Source organism: Lagopus muta, chromosome 1 (genome assembly GCF_023343835.1).
Source record: "Lagopus muta isolate bLagMut1 chromosome 1, bLagMut1 primary, whole genome shotgun sequence".
Lineage (NCBI taxonomy): Eukaryota > Metazoa > Chordata > Aves > Galliformes > Phasianidae > Lagopus > Lagopus muta.
Window position 1 is genome coordinate 66,716,973 of NC_064433.1, and position 20,804 is coordinate 66,737,776.

Consider the following 20,804-nt stretch of genomic DNA (forward strand, 5'->3'; position numbering starts at 1 on the left):
CTGCTTTCAATTGCTTCTAGAAGCTCAGGAAGGGTGTATGTGTCTCAGCAGCATCCTGGAGGGAGCAAAGATTATTTTTCTTCACTCTTCTCTACTCTACCTGGAACATGTAAGTATTTTTACAAGTGAAGCCAAGCACAGTATCAGAGGTCTCATTTTCCTGGCTGTATAAACAAGGATAATAACAGCAGACCTGATGGGCATCTGGGTACGGCTGCTAACAAACCACGAGTGCAAGCTACAGAAGCAATTGCAGACACTACTGCAGGACTACTCCTAGAAACAGATATATTTTTAAAACTTAGATTTAACAAACTTCACATTTAGACTCAGGATATCACTTAAATATATATGCATCTTGCACCAAAAAAGTATAAGAAATTTTTCAAGGGTGAGTTATTTATTTATTAGCAAATACAGGTGCAGTAAGTTTGAGAAGATTCCAGCAATCTTTCCACCATCTATAGGATTAAATTGCTCTAGTTTTCCAAATGCATCTTGGTCTAAAACAGATAGATTTAAAGATTAGCTTCTTTTTTTCTTCTTTACAGAAATCCAATATGTGCAGAATAGCAATACTCATCTGGGATTCAATACCCTTAGTATGACTTTACTGGTAGCAAAGAGAGAAAGCTTTGGTCCGATAGGATCAAAACCACTCAGCTCCATTATTACTTCCAAAGAGACAAACAGCACTTCATTTGTTCCACAGATATCAATGTAATTTCAGGATGCCTTTGATCTTGCCCAGACCAAGATAAAAGGTATCTTTTAAATTATAATTAATGTTTTAACCCACTTTTAAGGAAAACAAAACAGAAACACATTTTTTGCACAATCTGACTTTAAGCATCAAAACGAGGTGCTTAAGTCAGGACAACATCTTCATTAGCTCTGCTAGAATCTATCCTCACTGGAGTGGAAAGACAGGAAATAAATGCCTCCTCACTTAACTTGAGGCCTCCTGTATGAGTCATTTAAGCACCTTGTGCAGTCAAAATAAGCTCATCCAGAGGGTGATTCCTCTTATATTATGAAAACCATCCTTGAAGTGATTTGCCACAACTACTCTTTGTACAAATAATGAGAATACAGAGACATCTTTAGGGATTTAAAATTCAGGAAGATGAACAATGGCCTCTGAGCAGTTAGGCACATCGAAAATTCTTGAGGATGGGAGATGCAGTTTAAATCCCCCTCATTAAGAATAAGGTAATTTTATTCAAAGTATGCTAGGTGAATGATGCAGATCTCTTGGGTAAAAGGAAGAATTACACCACTTCCTCCTCTTCTCTCCATTTCTTCTCTCCATTATCTGTATTCCTTTTCCCAGATGACATTTCATCCTTATTAACCATTCTATTGATAAAGGAATTAATTCTGAGAACACACTACCCATGCAATACTGAAAGCAGTCTCTTGTTTTGGGAAGGAAGGAGGGAAAAGAACAGCTGCTCCTTAACGCAACATAACCAGACTTGATACATTTTGTAGCTCATGTTTATGTCAAGAGGTAATGAAAGCTATTAGTGCCCATAAGCACTTACTGAGAATTCAGCCACAGTGTTTGCATAGGCTTACATGGCGCCAAACAAACGTATTACATTATTACCGTGTGAAATCTACCAGAATGCAATTTATTGAAACAGCACTCATAGAGAGCAAAAGATATCTTACTGCCTACAGCAAAAGCCTTTCCCCTCCTCCAGCCATGAAAAGATCAAGTGCCTCCACTGTTTTAAATAACTGCCCAATAATATCCCTTTAAAGGATGAAACCATATCAGGCTTCAGCTTGTTTTAGAAGGGAAAAAACCCACCCCACTGTAGTTTTCAAACTTTCCTCTGAATTATTCTAGGTATATCACTACAAGACACTTATAGCAATGTTGCACTTGGAAGTTTTCCAAAAATACATGTGACTGAACACCAGGCTCTCTTTTCATAATGTGTTCAAGTAAATAGCATTACGTTAGTCACACAATGAATTATGCTCTGAAGCATGCAGAAGAAAACATGCCCGTACAAAACCTCAGCTTTATAAAATCAGGCAGTGGTTTTAACTGCTTCCAAGCCTCAAACTTTCAAATAGCCTCTATTATTGTTATATTGATCTCACCATTTTCTGCCGTGCCATAAATGCAGCCATCAGATGGGCAACTTGCTGATTCAGGCACTGGTTCTCCTGTTGTACTTGTTCCAGCATGACCTGGTCAGCACGTAATCTCATTTGCAGCTTCTGAAACAGCAATAAATAATAAACATACATATATGAGGGACTTGTCAAGCAACATAAACTGTATAAATATCAAAGTAGAAATAAAACACCAACACTGATGACATGAATGGCCACATCTCAGCCGGCAAATGCCAAACGCATAGCATGGTGGGAGAGAAGTAGCAGCTCCAAATCTCTATTACAGCGACTGTGGGAGACGAAATACTGATTAAAAACAAGACTGGAAAGCATTTAGGGAGTAATCCATGTGCATGTACATTTGTTTGGATTCACCTTAAGACCACAGTGCATTTTACCAGAAACACTTTCTTCTAATAATTTGGTTTTCCTAATCTATCTAGATACACAGCATTAGTACCATGTTTTTCTTACAATACAGAAGGCTTTTAACTATGTAACATTTATTTTGATTTCATTTCTTCTTTCAGTGTTTTCCCATCAACACAGGATTTGAGCAGATTAATGAGCTGTACCACTAGGAAAGCAACATCAAGTATTAATTACGATGGCCTTCATTATTTCCTCTGTAAACAAAAAAAAACAACTACATCTGCCAAATTCAAGGATTTATTCTAGCTTAAGGACATCAAAGAAAATTATGGACTTCCAATATTTAAAAGAAGATTATAAACAGGAGATAAATCAACTTTTCACATGGGTAAATAGTGATAGGACAAAGGGGACTGGTTTCAAACTAAATCACAGAATTACAGAATCGTAGGGGTTGGAAGGGACCTCCAGAGATCATCGAGTCCAACCCCCTGCCAAAGCAGGTTCCCTACACCAGGTCTTGCAAGTAGACGTCCAGGCTGATCTTGAATATCTCCAGAGGAGACTCCACAGCCTCCCTGGGCAGCCTGTTCCAGTGCTCCGTCACCCTCACTGTAAAGAAGTTCTTGCGCACATTTGTGCAGAACTTCCTATGCTGCACTTTCTGGTTGTTCCCCCTTGTCCCGTCTCCATGCATTGCTGAAAACAGTCTGGCCTCACCACTCTGCCCCCCACACCTTAGATATTTATAGACCTGGATCAGGTCTCTTTTCTCAAGGTTAAACAGACCCAGTTCACTCAGCCTTTCTTCATAGCAGAGATGCTCCAGGCCCTTCACTATCTTTGTGGCCCTCCGCTGGATTCTTTCCAAGAGATCCCTGTTTTTTCTTGTATTGGGAGCCCAGAATTGGACACAGTACTCCAGATGAGGCCTTATAGGTGCGTAGGTGCTGGAGGGATCTCTCCTTAAATAAGGGGAGATTTAGATTGGATGTCAGGGGGAAGTTTTTCACAAAGAGAGTGGTGAGGTGCTGGAACAGGTTGCCCAGAGAGGTTGTGGATGCCCCATCTCCGGAGGTGCTCAAGGCCAGACTGGATGGGGCCCTGGACAACCTGCCAAATATAGCAGTTGGTAAACATACCCATGACTGAAGAGTTGGAACTAGATGATCTTTGAGAACCATTCCAACCAAAGCCATTATATGATTCTTGTTTTGAGACAACATAGCTTGTCCCTGTGTTTATTCTAACTGCACACTGTTCCAAAAAATAGTGGGGTAAATGTTAGCATTGTTTGGAAAACCAAAAATGCTGGTTTTGTCTTCATATGAAAATACTTGACCTCAAGCATCAACTGACAAAACCAGGTGGCACTAAACCTCAGGTACAGGTTTAATAGCATGCAGCTCTGAAGTTTCAGACAACCAAAATTGGCATTATGAACTTTAAAAATTTGTTTTTTTCTCCAATCTACAGGGGAAACACTGGGAAAAAAAAAAAAAGATGCACCACCATGGAGCTACAGCTACAGCTGGAGCCAGACTGCCTTCTATATGTTTCAGGAACAGCAGTTCAACTGCTCCAGAAAGATTCAGGATCAAACTATGTCTAGCTTCACTCTATTGCTCTTCTGAGTAAGGATAATACTGAGCCCAATTCAAGAATGCTTTGCACCTCTCTACCCAGAAGGAAGCAGAGGATGGTAAAAAGGGGTGTGCAAAGGTGACAAGCATAGTACTATAGCTCAAGACATGATGCAGTGACCTGCTTCTAAAGACCAACAGGCAGAGAAAGCAGAATAACAGTTAGCTTTGAAAGTGCTTTTTGGTATGTTATGAGCCATGCATGCTCCTGGTTATCCCCAAATACAGTAACAAGAGAATACATGTTGACGCCATGTTTTGAACTCTTGACCCTAACTTCCCATTCAGTGTAAAGGAAAGAAATAGCTAAAATTAGAGCCAGTGCTTTCAGAAAAACAAAAAATGTCTAGTTTTTTGACTATAAAGAAAATATGCAAAACCAAGGAGCTGTTGGTCCAGTATGCTCTACACATGTATTAAAGCGATGCATGAGCCTTACAGTGAATTAAAATATTGTAAGGGGTTTAGCAGCCAGTCAGAACAGAATTTGGTCAGGCCTCCAAAGTGTGCACACAAGAAAATATCAAACAAGGCTGACTTCAAATCAAGCACTGTACACACTACTGGGAGTGTAAGTGGCCTGGGAACGACAGCAACAAGCAGACAGCCTGACTCAAAGTGCTCACACCCACTGAGCTTGCCAGTTCGAGCCACTCCTGGCTGCATTTGCCAGCACCAACTAGTGACAGCTATCAACTACACGGGAGACTGTACTTTGGTTTAGCAGTTTGAACAGCAGGAACATACACTTAACTTTCCCAGAGAGGCTGGCCACAGCAGCTATGGTGTTTGCACACCACATTCATCCTGTGATTTAAAAATATGGGGAAAATGAAAGGTATGATTATTCTTCAGCATCACATCCAATGGAGTACAGCAAAGCTCAAAGTTCAGGAACAAAGGAATGCATCTACTGATTTTTTTCTCCATTTTCTCCAAAAATGAAACATTGTTTATCCTGAGATTTTAATTCACTGAAGCCTTTTTGCAGTCATGCATTCTGGTCAAAATTTAAGATCCTTTCTGTCTGAAAGAAGTCATTTACCAAACTTTACGAGCAACAGAATGCTGTTACTGACTGATTCTAGATGCTAACAATGCTCTCAGAGATAGCCTCCAGAATTTATTGTGGTATTTTTTGTAGTCTGGGGCAACAGTGCTGGTCTAGAAGCATGCGGCTGTTTCATACTGCTGCTTAAAAAAATGCCTCCTCCTCTCCAGTGGGAGGATCATTTACAACGTGCAAGATGCACAGTGCCACTGATGTTAAGGCTCCAGTCTCCTAACATCATAATTGTCTCAGCCGTGCCATAACTTTTACACATTATCTTTGGTTGCTTTGCATGATGCAAACACTTTGCGTATGAGGAATGTTACATTAACCTACAGCTAAAAGAGGAAATGTTAGAATGGATGAAAATAACCTAGAACACCTGTTTCTACATATTACTAACTAGGCTCTACTCTGCAAGTCAAATTTAAACTTGCTCATGGGAGTTGCACTCAGACTTACTATAGTCATTACGAAAATTAATAATGTATGCATATACACACATGCTTTGAGAATTGAAAGATAGTGAAGAATTTGTTAAACTAAATTGCATTAAAGCCTGAGGGGATAGTTCTATTTAATGGCTAGCTATCATAACTTTAAATGGAAGCTCATAGAGGTAACAGGAAAAAAAATCCCAGTTCTTTAATTGAGCCATGGAACATTCAACAGAAGACAAATTTAAAAGATGTGAGTGATACATAAGGAAGGTTTTTTATTATAGAGTCTCATGGAGCTCTGTTTCAGTCCCTACTAAAAGTCTGGGCAACTGACAGGCCCAGAACAACACTGGAGATGCAGAAATCCTGAGAAGCAGATAGCTGATGCTGGATCTGTCACCGGATGCATACCCAATTAGAGCCTAAAAAGTAAATTGCATGAGAACTACCATGGTAACTTTACCAGGAATAAGATGCACCAGCTCCAGTAGATACTCTCCAGTGATTACTCGATCTACTAAAAAGCCATTTTGTATTTCGGGCATATTAAAGAAGAGCTTTAATATGCTGCTGAATCAGACCAAGAAGTTATTTAGCTGCAGAGTACTGAAAACTACATATAAATTATCTTTTCCCAGGAAAACACATTCAGATTCTCTATTTTCCACACAGAGAGGGATGTTTTCAATACTCGCTTGGTGGCTACTGCATGAAGAACTCCTGACTGCTGTCAGACAGTATTTGAAATGAGTGTAAGGTAAGTACAGCACAGACATCCCTAACAGACTGGCACTTTGTGTATCAGTAAGATCTGTGGTTAAGCTACTAGCTACAGTGAGAACCAGACTGCTATGGTTCAATCCAGTCCCATCACAGCATGGGAACTGGGTGAGGGACCCAGTCTTGGATTAGAGACTCCACAGCCACTTCTACATCTGCTTGTTCTTAAAGTTAAGTCAATCTCATGTTGTTATCATGTTGATAACATCAGCTGGTTGTTATGAAAGCAACACAACAGCTCCACAGCTGGTGGTATGCAAAGAGCATGAAGCACTTTGCAGAGTGACCCTTGCAGAGCATACACCCTGGAGACCTTCCCCAACATCCAGTTTCCCCTCAAAATAAATAAAAATAATAAAAATAAAAATACTCAGATAGCCAGCCCTTCAAATAACCTTTCATGATTTTGGGATGACTAACTGATGTCAGGAGTACACAGTCCCATGGCAATGCTTGGCACATGGCCTTTCAGATCCACACTGCCCCCTGCTAAGTCCATGTTTCACTGAGCATGGGTTGAACATACTCAAAAGCCAAAGAAAATGCCATTGCCTTCCCCAGCCACTTGCCATTGCTGGTCACCTCCTCAAAGATGGGAAGTCCATTCTATGAGAAGAGGCAGATACAAACTCCCTTTGTCTTTATCAGTGTATGTCAACAGGGAGCTGACACTGAGTCCACTTGCACCTCAGCAGAAAAGGGCTCAGGGAGATAGCAGCCATGCTCTAGAAGCATTCACATCACCTCCAGAAGTAAAATTTGGCCTGAGACTTTTGAATCCTCAACAACACCTAAATCAGGGGAAAAATTATTTGACTTACAGCACCCAGGAGAATCTATGGAGTCAGCAGCTAGGAGAAAAATATCTCTGCTGGTACATGGAAAAATTTGATTCTGAAAGTCAATAAACACAGCATCCTGGTATGCCATTTTCTGAAGAGCTTCTCTTCAGGGAAGAGAGGAAGTGACTCACAAGCTCTGAAGAAAGGGCCAGGCACAGAGAGAACAGGCACTAGCAGCTACCCAGCCTGTCTCTCACATGCTCCTCATTAGGAGCACAGCTCTTAGCAGCTGAGATTGCTGTGCTGCATCTTTCTTCATGTTACTGGCATCAGTCTTGTTGAGAGCATCTCAGTTATGCTGTGGGAATTAGTACTGCTGTGCTATTTGCCGAATGGTTACTTTATATCCTTTACATTAGATCTGGTTTTATATAAAACTGCATTTGGGCTTTAAATCCAGGAGTGGCACAGAAACACTCAGTACAGGTATGGAAACAAACAAACATGTAGAGTAGATGTTAAGGCAGGTAAGCAAAGACAGAAACACAGCAACTCTCCCTTAGAAATGGTCAATAAAGTAGTTGTTTAAAAACAGCAAAACATGATTTCTAACATACACTCAAGCAAATAACCAACTGTAGGAGATTCACAACTAAATATATACAGTTCTGCTTACACAGTATTTTTGGCCCTTCCAGTGTAAAGAAAACATTCCCTGTGAAAGTCAGTCCACACAAAAACACACATGCTGTGTAAGGCCGTAGTGGGCAGAGAGCACTGAGCCTCTCCAAGAGATCAAGTTTGCCTTGCCACCCACAGTGTGAACAGGCAGAACATCTCACATGACTCCTGGAAGTGGTTATAGCAGAGGAGAACGTGCTAGGGGCATGCACACACATTAGCAGGGGGAATTTCTTTCCTAATGAAAAAGACACACCAACACCTTCCCTCAGCCTCATTTCTGTTTGTACAAATGCAAGGCAAGAATTCCTCAGTGCAAGGAGCTGTCAGTCTGTTCATCCTTGATACATGCAATACATTATTCACTGTTTGCATTCAAGAACTTCCCACCCACTCCAATCTAAAACAAGTAATGAGAATACTCCTTGGACATAGCTGGGTGTCTAGGCCGAAGAGCTTACCTGCAGCTTGAAAAGGTTTGAATGCTTTGGGATTCCTGTAGGAATAGAAGCACCTCTCCTATAAACATAACCAGAAGTCCCACATTTGTTCATTTCCAAAGAAGAAGCTCCAGAGTAAGAAAATTTTGACAAGTTGAGAAAGGATTAGTCTACCAGTGGTTATTGAACACAGTGACCCAGATACAAACTCTGCCTCAGGAAGCCCTGAAGCAACAGCTTACTAGGAAGAAAGAAAGTATTCTGGGCAAAGGACAGCATGCTCTCTTGCTTTAGCCTTTACTAAGCAGTGGCTACTCAGCAGCATCACGAGAATGTTCTGACATGTCGTTTCATCTGAATCATTAAGCATTTCTCTAGCGTCTGTGGAGAAGTTTATAGCCTATGTACTCTTTCTCCCTTTCTCTCTCTCTTTCTCTCCATAGTCAGAAATCTTATAAACACCATTTAATACAAAGAATTTATATTTCTGCAAGCAAGTACTTTTCCAATCAAAAGACCTCCTGTATGAGTGCTTACCTGTTCTGGCAGAGAACAAGAATTGCATCCAATCTCACCTTAGCCACCCCTGAAGTGGTAGTGGAAGGTACTACAATGAATATGATAGAGGTAAATTCAACTAAAATAATCAGCAGGTAATACAAGCAACAGCTGCATTTTTAGATTCTTGTTACTCAACAGGTAGAAATAAAGTAGAAGAGGAAAGTTGGTGAGCTGCTGCCAGAATTCAGCTTATAGCCATGTGCCTGGATGGCAGAATGAGAACATGACTTTGCTGCTTTTTCTTGTTATGGCTGGAAATAGTGAAAGCATAGCAAGAAGATTCAAAAGAAAATGTTATTTATTTCCTTAATGTTCCTATGTTGATTCCAAGCTCTAACAAATAATTACTTAGTTCTATCTTTGCTTCAGAGAGAAAAAAAAAAAGAAAAAAAAAACCCTACCTTGTTACTGCTCGGTGGAGCTCTTCTAAATTATTTCCACACTTCTTTCTTACTTTACTGACCTCTGATAAGTTATGTGGATGCAAAGAAAGAGTATTGTTGAATACAGAACAAATTGACTACAGAAAATAGAACTACTCAAGCGTTAAAGCCTTTTCATCTCCCACTTAAGTCTTCCATAAAATATTATGACAGTGGAAGTCAAATATCCGTTTAATTTCTTCTCTCCCTACTGCCATCCCACATACACTTTAGGCTTATTCCAAAGCTCCAATTAGGTATTTTTATTCTGAATTTCTGCCCTTTCTCACCATCTCCCATGGGCATCTAGCATTCTCATAGCTCCCATTTAGAGAGCAGAAAGCTCTGACAATATCAGAGAATAGCACAGGTCTTAAACCCAGCAACCACACCCAGTGCAAAAAGCTGGTCTTGTGCATTTCTAGGGATACAGAAACTGATGTGCTTTGGGAACCACATCCCCTATGGAAACAGCACTGTACTGGAACACTACTAGGATGGAAAACAAAGACAATTCAGCTGGGAAATCACTCGGGAAAAATCCCAGATTACTGCTGCTGGATTCATGAGTACTTCATACTCCTAGATTCAAGGGAAAAGAGCCACAAGGCTGTTAAAACAATTTAATAATGAATTTCTTCAACCACAGTTTGTTTCATATTTTATTGCTCTCCCATTCCCTTACCCTTGTCAAGTTCAAATGCTTTCCTTACTTCAGACGCCTAGATGAAATACTTCACATACACCTCTCCCCCCAACACTTTCCTGGAACTGCCACCCATCTTTTGAGGAGGCTCAGGGGAGACCTTATCACTCTCTGCAACTACCTGAAAGGAGACTGTGGTAAGCTGGGGGTTGGCCTCTTCCCTCACGTAATGATAGGACTAGGGACTATGGCCTCAAGTTGCATTAAGGGAGATTCGGGCTGGACGTAAGGAAATACTACTTCTCCAAAGTCAGGCACTGGAACAGGCTGCCCAGGGAGGTGATAGAGTCCCTGACTCTTGATATGTTCAAGAAACATTTAGATATTGTGTTGCGGGACTTGGTATAGGGGGAAATACTGATGAATGAAATAGATGGATGGGTGGACTGGATGATCTCGGAGATCTTTTCCAACCTTGGTGATTCTACGGTTCTGTGATTTCAAGACCTGAGAGAGATGGCCTGGTTACAGCCTCACAGCTGTGTAAGCACAGAATTTGTAGTAGCAGGCCTTCTCTTTTCTATGCATTTCTCTTCGGAGAGCTGCAGAGAATTCAGAATCCTCTTGCCTTTTTGTTTCAGTGACTTGGTTCTCCTGGCTGCAGGCCACTTTTCCCCCTAAGAAACCTAATTGTTCAGAGGTCTTTCTCTGAAAACTTCCACACAGAAGCACTGACTCAGCTCAGCAGCAACAGCAAGGCCTGCTCATCAGTAGCTGCAACAGGGCTGGATGTCAGACCTGTTGATACACATCAGAGGAAGCCTCTACAGGTGGTACTAATTAGTGGTTTGCAAGTGGCCCCAGCAAGGCCAAGGATTAAACAGGAGCCAGCAGCAGCTTGGTCCTGTGTGAGGCCACCCGCATGCCAGTAGTGCAGGAGAAGCCAATAGGCCTCTGGTACTCCTGCCTGGCTTTGCATTTAACATGTTTCCAGAGCTGTCAGCAGACCATCTTTCATCAGCACTGAACTCACAGGTTTACTGCAGCAACTGGGAGCATGACATGAGAAGGTCACTGAGGGCTCCAAGGAGAGGTCCCGGCCAACAGCATTTCCAGTGTGGACTGAAAACTGATCCGAAAATTCTTGTCTCAAGGAAAAGCAGCCTCGGGGCTGCACTAAGTTGCATAAGCAATCACACCAGCAAACAGTGCAAGTGTGGAGGTGTTTGGGTTCACCTTCTCCTGTCACTCCTTTTACTCCTAGTTACTGTGGCAGATTTCCTTGGAGGTGAGTTAAAATCTGCTAGCAGAAGGAAGTTCTCAAAGTAGGGCACAGTGGCCATATGATATTTAGTACCTGATCTTAGATAGTTTGCCAGCTGGTAGCTTTGAAAATACATTACAGTTGTGCCAGAAAATCCTAGTATAGTGAGGCAAAGCATCACTTTGCTCCAATAGCTCTCCATTCTACTTGAAGGAAGTGTTATTCAAGGGCTGCACCCACAGTTTGCCACAGCACTCAGTACTGTAAACAGACCCAATACATTCCTCCCTCTACATAGTGCAGACCTAAATCCACAGCCTGCTTACCTTCACATTAAAAAATAAAACAAAAAAATTAAAAGGAAATGGAGTAACTTCAGCATAAAGCATGTAGGTCACTCTGAAAGTAATGCCTCCTACTTATTTCCACTGTAACGACAACTGATACAAGAGCACAAGAGCACAAATTGACAGAGCAAATTCTCAGCTACAAAACAGTTTTTCAACACAATCACCACCATTAGCTGTGCATTTCTGCCAGCGATGAACAAGAGCTGTATACTGCACTCGTAAAAATCTGCACTAGTTGAGATGACTGACTGTGGCTGTTGCCAGTGCTGAAGTGCACCATCCACCACCTCATTGTGTTCACAGCCACTGCTGGTCTCCATAAATGTTTATCAAGCACTGATGAATGTCAGCGGGCGCCATTTTTTCCGCATGGAGGAATTCAGTGACACATCCTAGTTTCATATGCACTTCCATGTCAGATGCTGTTTTGTCACGCTGCCCCTCTGCTGCCATCTGTCACACAGCAACAAAATGTAATGGAATATTGGCAACAAGGCTCAGCTTCTACTGCCATACCATCAACATTCACCTCTGACATTGTGTGCCAATGTAATAAAATTGGAGGTACTACTTTTGGAGCAGCCTCATAAATGCAGGCAGAATTAGAATCATTTCCTCTTTCAACCTATATTATTGGTTTTCAAAATGTACTTTTTAGGGTCTTAATTATTCTTAACCACCAAATTAACTGATTTATAGAAACATTAGTAAGTAACTATTAGAAAGTTTAGCGGGTTACTAGTTAGTCTATCGGTAGCATTCTTAAAAAAAGCTACATTACATAATCTTTTAATTTAAAGGCCTTAACACACAATATGCCTGCACTACTCCATCCACACAATTACATTAACAAGTTCCTAGAAAATTTCCACTTTTCTTGAGAGAGATGTAATCATTTCAGTGATTTTCTTTCACTCAAACACACAAGCATCCTGGGAAGCATTCTTCTTACACCACTTGATATGGTTTATTATTTCCCACTTTATCTAGCTGCGTAATCTTTTCATGAACAACTAGTTTCTCACCGAGACTGTTCCCAAAACCATAAGCCTGTTCCTGCCTGCTGTGTTAAGTGCAATTATTGTTGGCCATTGCTCCTGGTCTTTTAGGCAGAGCAAGCCAGCCGGGCTCAGCAGCTCTCACTGCCTCACCTGGCAGCATCCTGGCCTCTGGCTGTGGTGGGGGAGACAGCACTGACCGCAAGCACTGAAGGCATAAGATGACCCTCAACTCCACGGGTGCTAAGAGTCCACCAATTAAAGGTGGTAGTTTGCAATTCTTAGGCTAATTTAAACATTTACAGTCAGTAATTAATGCCTGTTCTCACCCCTTTTACGATGAGGAAAAAAGCCTGCAGACTTGTAGAAAAGCAGCCCAAAGTTTTAGTGGCACAAAGCTGGCTGAAGAAGTTTGCTTTCCCTTCTCTCAGCCCACAGATACCCATTATTCCAGCTGCTGATTCTCACCTTCATGCTCACTGTTCACTGCTTCCAAAACTGTAGCAACACACAGCTGAGGTCAAAAGATCACAAAGATGATCAGGGGACTGGAGCACCTCCCCTACAAAGACAGGCTGAGGGAGCTGGGCTTGTTCAGCCTGGAGAAAAGAAGGCTGCAGGGTGACCTCATTTGCAGCCTTTCAGTACCTAAAGGGAGCCTACAGAGGGGAGGGGAATCAATTCTTTGAAAGGGTTGATAACTGCAGGACAAGGGGAAATGGTTTTAAGTTGAGGGAGGGGAGATTTAGGTTGGATGTCAGGGGGAAGTTCTTTACAGAGAGAGTGGTGAGGTGCTGGAACAGGCTGCCCAGAGAGGCTGTGGATGCCCTGTCCTGGAGGAGTTCAAGGCCAGGTTGGATGGGGCCCTGGGCAGCCTGGTCTAGTGTTAAATGGGGAGGTTGGTGGCCCTGCCTGTGGCAGGGGGTTGGAGATTCATGATCCTTGAGGTCCCTTCCAACCCAAGCCATTCTATGATTCTATAAAAGAAGGACCAAACTTCTTAAATCTTTTGCAGTATAGGATCACAAACTGTTGCACTGAAAGAAAAGATCAGTTACATGTCACAAAGGACCAGAAGACTATAGAAACCCACTGCAGATGGTGCTGTACTTGCATCCAGACCCTGGGACCCCTTTGAATCATTACACAGCCCAGAAGAGATTAAGACCCACTATCTGGGACACATGAGTTTAGGTCTAATAATGCTGCCAAGGCCACTCCACTTCATAGAATCATAGAATCACCAAGGTTGGAAAAGACCTCCAGGGTCATCCAATCCAACTGTCCACCAATCTCCACTATTTCCCACTAAACCACGTCCCTCAGTACAACACCTAACCCTTTCTTGAACACCACCAGGGACAGTGACTCTGCCATCTCCCTGGACATTCCATTCCAGTGCCTGCCCCCTCTTTCTCACACACCTATTAAAGCTCCCAAGGCCCTGACTATTTTGTTTGACCTCTATGTATCTGCATGAAGGATCACAACATATTAGTTATGTTACACACCAATATCAAGCCAAACAGCATGCTGCACTGATCTGGGATGCTCAAAACAGAACAGCAACTGCTTGCTGAATGGTTGTGCATTCCCAAGATATAACTACACATTAATTTTCCCTCATGCTCACTATTTTTTTTCCATTTAGGCACAAAACATTTGATGATCTGCCATCTTTGCAGTTGCTCATGACACACATTCAGTAAGCATATACTGCTCCTGGAGGAATATAAGAATTAGCTGCTGGCCCGAAACTTGGTGAAACACCATTTGCCTGTAACTAATCCCTCCTGCAGCATTAAAACTGATTGCTGCTGTGAGGGAGCTGCTGTGTATCTGGGAGACTAACTCACTATATAGTGAGATCAGTAGGAAAATTCCTATTTGTTAAATAGGCTTTGGATCAGGTAAGGGTGCTGTCATTTCCACATGGGTTTCTCATAACTAACACAAAGATGCTCATGTCATTAACTCTGAGAGTTACACTGCATCAAGCCTGCTGAAATTCATAATTATAAGAGCGTAAATCCAAAAGAATGAGAATTTGGATGTTACAAAACTAATGGTCAATAGCCCTAGCAGAGTTGCTACTGCAACTTGAATGTATGAACAGTGCAACTTAGAGAAAGGAGAATTACACAGGATATTTTTTATTTATTCCTCCCAAGCAAATGAGCAAAGCTACTGAAGGCATGGAGGAGTCCCTCCTTCTTTGTTCCACTGGAATGAAAGAGAACAGTCAACAGAAACTCTTTCACTGCCGCAAGAAGACAACTGCGCACCAAAAGACTTCACATGTTTGCTTTAAGTCTTTGGGCTCCAATTCATTTTCATAATAGAGCATAACAAGCTTGGAACTTCTCTGGATGCAGAAACAAATACTTTCTCCTGTTTGAAGAACGTGGGGGAAGAGATTGATGACATACATATGTATTCACCACAGTTGATCCGTTTCAGGAAAGCAATACGGCATCATAAAAGTATCTGTAAATATTTAAATAAGGGTTCTTTTACACTAAAAAAATATTACTTTTTTATTTTAAAAAACTACAGACCAACGTTTGAAGTGTTCTGATCTTACCAGGGAAACTGTTGACTTTGGGAGTTAATAGCTAATACAATATTAAGTACACATTTGCAGCTCATCAGGAGGAGCACACCCGCTGATCAGAAACGTGATGGAAAAGAAGAGTTGTTGATGAACTGTGGTCATTTGCCTCCTCAAATTTCCCTACTGACGCATGCGATTAGAGCCCCTGCAAAGAGAGCCAAGGCTGATTCCACTGAATAAAATAGCAAAGTGGGTTTTATTGGAGGAAGTCAACCAATCTGGGAGCATAAGTCTTACAGACTATCCTACAGAGCAGAATTCATTCTACCCATGCCAGAGCATCTTATTGTGGACTCCCCCATCATGGTGAAGAGAGAATTAATCACTCTAGTGTGCAGTTCATTTCACATGAATGCACATGGCAGCAAATCATATTAACTTCATCTTGGTCCCTGTCACACCTTTGAAATTGCCATTCAAACAATTACAGATAATGGGAAGAGAAACCGCACTAAAGCTTGTTTGTGCAAACTAAATATGGCACTAGACAGTCCACTTAATTGTACATAGCTGAAGTGTACAGAAGTAAAACACAGTCCTTGGCCACATTTCATACTTAGGCCACACCTATAGCTAGCAAGCTGATGGATCAACAATTAACAATTATTTAAAGAGCTGGCCAGAGAACAACAGCTTCTGAGGTTTTGATATGCATTCTGGTCACATGCTGGAAACAAAGCAAGAGCTTTTGGTGAAGTCTTTAATGAAAGTAAGTATTTTGAATTGACATTTATTGACAGATTGGTTGATTTTTGCCATTTAGATCATTCACGTTGGTAATCATGAGAGTATATCCTCTGAAACTCAAGAACCTAAAAAAAGTAGTCTCCAAACAGCATTACACCACATGATGGCAAGTTTGAGCATTATATCAGAGGCTGTAATTAACATTATTGCAGTTCTCAGTTTTGCATGGCACTGAGACAAGTGGCGATAATACATTGTCCAAAAAGAACTGGACAAAAGCTTTGAGCAGGCACACAAATTATGAGCTGACATGGCAAATAAGAAGTTCAGTGCAATTAGCAAAAGGAGGGTTCTGATCTGTTTCCTCCCACTCATCTATCCTCTACTAAACAATCCTTCAAATCACAAGGATTTATTCACCTGTGAAAAGGTCATATACCATTGTGCATTTATGGTATGTAGTCTGCTAATACATGGCAATTTGGGGGGCAGACATCATAGCCTGTGCAATTTATCATTCAATATCTGCTTCCAAAGCTACTTCAAAGAAGTGTTATTTTATTGAGTTGTTAGCTTTGTTTTCTAAGAAAATGAAGCTTAAGGAACTTATTAAGAGATGAACGCATGTATGGATGGGTATGAACACATACACACCCTTCAATAACTTTTGAACTTACAGGCTAATTTCAGATAGGTCTTTACAGATCAGCAGAAATACTAAACTCAGTGAGATGAGACAGACTTCTTGTATTTACAGACTGGGGCTTTCAGAATAAAAAGCAAACAGACAAGAAGAAGGAGAGTTGCAGCATTTCCTAACTCTGGCTGAGCCAGAAACATGTCTGGGCAATCTCAGTAATACAGTTTCAGCATTTCTGATAACAAATAAAATTGGCAGTGGGAAGTAGCCTTAGCTTTGATTCATATTCCCTTTATAATAAGTATTTTTAAAATAATAACTCTTTCCTGCATCTTGACATCTCTAATGCTCTGTTGTGGAATAAGTTACAGCAAGGGCTTTGATGTTAGCAATCTCTTCCTCTCCACCCTACCTGACAAATGTCTGGTAAGGCTGTCCACTTCTAGGCAGTAGTATGCACCTTCATAAACTGAAAGTCCTAATCAGATTTGCTCCTTTAAAAAGTGATGGTCCTTCTTTGATTGCTTGTATTTTTACTATGCTATAATGGAAGAATATAGATTCTCTTGGCAGTATTTCAAAAGATTTCACGTTGCAATTTGTCAGATACTCTCACTTAAATCTCCTTACTGATGTTCTATTGAAAAGAAGTGACCTTTCAAAGGAAGGGACATCTATTAACCTTCAGAGACATTACTGATCTGATAACAGAATTGATGCTTTGCTAATTGCTAGGATAAGGGACTGAAAAGAAAGCCATGATCGTGACAAGAACAAGGGTCACAAGGCTTTGAATAATACATCATTCTTGGAACTTCTCTGACTTTTCCTTCTCAGACCATTTCAGTTATGTATTTTAGGAGAGCAAAATTCATTGGGCAACAACTCGTTGGATACATTTTCATGAGGAAATGTTTTTTTGTCCTCATATGAAAAGATCACCCAACAACTCACATCGGCCAAGTGTTTTTCATTCTTCCTTCCTCCCTTACCCTTCACATTTCATTGTCATCTTATTTGCATCATTTTTTTAAATTATTTTTTACTTTTTTTGTGTCAGTTTTCAGGAAGCAGGCTGTTAGCTGGGAAAACTAATTCTATTCTCTTAAAAAAACAAAGAACTACAAAGTCTGTCTTCATGACAGGTTGTTCACTGGTTATCCTTTTTTTGAAAAGAGCCTCCAGAACTCTGCCTTGCACTAACAAGTCTGTGGCCTTAACAGACCCTGCTTTCCTCACATGTGACCCCCACACATCCCCTGCCGTTGGCAGCTCAGCTCTGGAGCTTCAGTTGTTGCTGCCTGCATGACTGTGCCCAGCCCCATCCCAACCTACTGATGGGGCATTCCCTAAAGCCCCACACCTACACTACTATTTCCAGTCTCATTTCTGACCCCGTTGGTTAGATGATCCTTGTACCTAAATTCTAGGTAGTCCCAGCTCCAATCTGGTCTCTTGCTGCTTCTGAATCAACTCTCCTAGACATATCCCACACCTGGTTCATCAGCTCACCTTGTTTTAGAACATCAGTGACACTGAAGCTTGGGACTACCTCTGTCACCAGATATTGCAGGACTGTGCCCTGGACTGTGCTGAAGTGACCACATGTCCCAGCCCACCTTTCCTGTGTGGGGTAGTCTCTCTCAGGCTTCTCTGTATGCAAGAATTTGTATTCTGATCTGAACAACATATTAAACATGCAGAGAGAAATATCATTCTCCTTGATTTACACTTCAGACAGTCCAGCCTGCCTGGCTACAGCTACTCACAGTGCTCAAGCAGGAGCTGGTTCAGAACATTTAAGTCTTGCTTTCAAAGACTTAAAATCAGGAAATCCTGCACGTAGAGAGGCAGGAAGGACACAGTCTACAAAAGCTCAGACCAGAATTTCACCCATTGACTGATATCACTACTTACGGATAAATGAACAGGACAGTTTGAGAGACACAGGAAGCCCTCTTGAAAGTATTGGTACTAAGAGAACAGTAAAGTTTCAGAATGGAGAAAAACAGAACTGCGATTTCAAAGTACCTTGAGATTTAATTATTCATAAGCACTAATGGAGAGGGCAAACAGCAAAATTTCCATTTCAGAATCATCACACGCTTAAAGGTGCTATGAAAAATCACCAGAAGTGTGAAACAGCCATCAGTCATGCTGTAAAAAGCAAGATTAAATATTTCTCCTAGCTAACGGTCTTACACTAAGGATGGTAATCATCAGTTATACAAAGCCCACAGAGGGTTATTCCAGGAAATAGTCCTTAAAAAGAAAGGCAGGATGGCTTGGAAGTGCATGCAAACAAAACCACATGAACGATCTGCCCACAAAGGGATATTAATAATCTACAGACACCACACACACAAACAGCCACACTGGGTACAGGACAGGCAGCACATCCTCCTATTCTGTCTTCTTCAGATGAAGAGCTGAGGATCTTGCTAATATAGGAAATGAGAGGAAGGAAACCTTATATCTCATCTCAAAGGGCAAGTTCAGGAAAAGCAGGGGTTTATTTACAGTCTTCTGAAGTCCATGCCTGCCAGATGGCCCTTCCAAGCATCTCAGTGTGGCACAGCTTTGGGCAGCATTAAGACTTTTCAGAGCTGGTCTGACCACACAGCAGGAAGGAATTAGGCATCTGTGCCAAGTGCCAGCCAGCAACAAGATGATACCCTACTGCATCAAGGTGCAGATGATCTCATTTTCTGTAGATGAGGACATTAAAGTTGTGCTTTTTCCTAAGTAATAGGGTTGTTTGGCTTTTAGTTCCCCAGAAAATATTCCTGTAAAGGGCCTCTGAGGATGCTATACTACATAGGAACCTAACATTTATTCTTCTGAAAATACCGTTCTCCACCCTTAGCAACTGATCCAGGACTCTATATTGCCTTTCAAAGTTAAATACAGGCCCTATTGACTCTTAGGAGGCCAAGATTTAAACCCCTTTGTTTTCTTAGAGCAGAACATACACACTCACAGAAATCACTCATCTGATTCATTTCCTCTGGCATTGTATTGTTAAGTTGTTTAAACAAAATGTTCAGCTTTTTCATCTTCCTCTCTCTCCAGAGACCTCTTTTTCCCCCATCTGGGAGAAAAATCTAACTTTCTTATTAAGTTGTTACTGCAGCTAATAGCCTAGAGGGAGAAAAGCCCCCTTGTGAACCTTGAAAAATGCTGTGTTAGCACTTGTAAAGTAGACAAATGAAAGAAGGAAAATGCTGTACATTATAGGCTTAAATTTTGATACTATGCTACCACAGGCTGCTCTTGGATTCATTTGACTCTTGCTTTGTTGGTTTCCCAGATTTTCTGAACTTCAGACATTAAACCTGGTCCACACCACTGGGTTCTGAAGGATTTCTTCTGACTTGAGAAAAAGAGCATCTGACTGCAGAAGCCCTGCACTCATCTGCTGGGATTGCTAGTATCTAGTATTTTATGAGATATTACATGAGACTGTCTGAAGGGACAATAAATAAAACTATTAAAATAAATAAATAAATAAATAAAAGCCAAGAAAGGGATTCACTGAGGCTCCATAACCAAGCATCCACTGCAAGAAGCCAGTTAACCAATTGTTAAGGCTATGTTTAAGGGAGTAACCTTTAACAGGCCTGTGTCCCTCATCAAACTATTACAAACTGCTGTTAGTAGCAGGGCAGAATGCAGAAGGAAAAAGGAAATCCAGCAGCAAGAAGGCGAAAAGATAAATCCAACTTCCGTTTTGACCATCTTCGTCACACAAGAAGCCTGATATGCTTTGCCCTGGGTGCATTCCTCCTTGGTACAAGGAGTGTCCCAACCAGCAGCACAGGACTTCAGCAAGATCAGCAGAAATCTTCCCCTTCATGCCACAGGAAACACTTCTTGCCTTCAGCGCTTCTCCCCACTCCACTCCTCCTCCCACACATTAATCACCTCTCTTCATGCTTGAAAATGAAGTGGATGGAAAAAAAAAAAAAAAAATCATCATCATTCAGTAACAGCAACTTCAATTCACCAGGGGAAACAATAGAGGCACGGGAACACAGGGAGGAAGTGTTTGCATAGGCATAGGAACAGCCAGGAAAACTAACTCATAAAGAGACAAAATAAGCAAACTGCACCCTGCCCGTCACCCCCTATGAAACATTCCTCAGCCAGCTGCACGCTGGCCAGGACACCTGGTGCAGGTGCCAAAACCTCCTGCTGGCAGCCACCCAGGGGATTCTGCTCCTCCACAGGGCTGCCCCAGGCAGAGGGAAAGTTGGCAGCTGCCTTGGGCAGCAATGCAGCGTGGGTGTTTGGAACA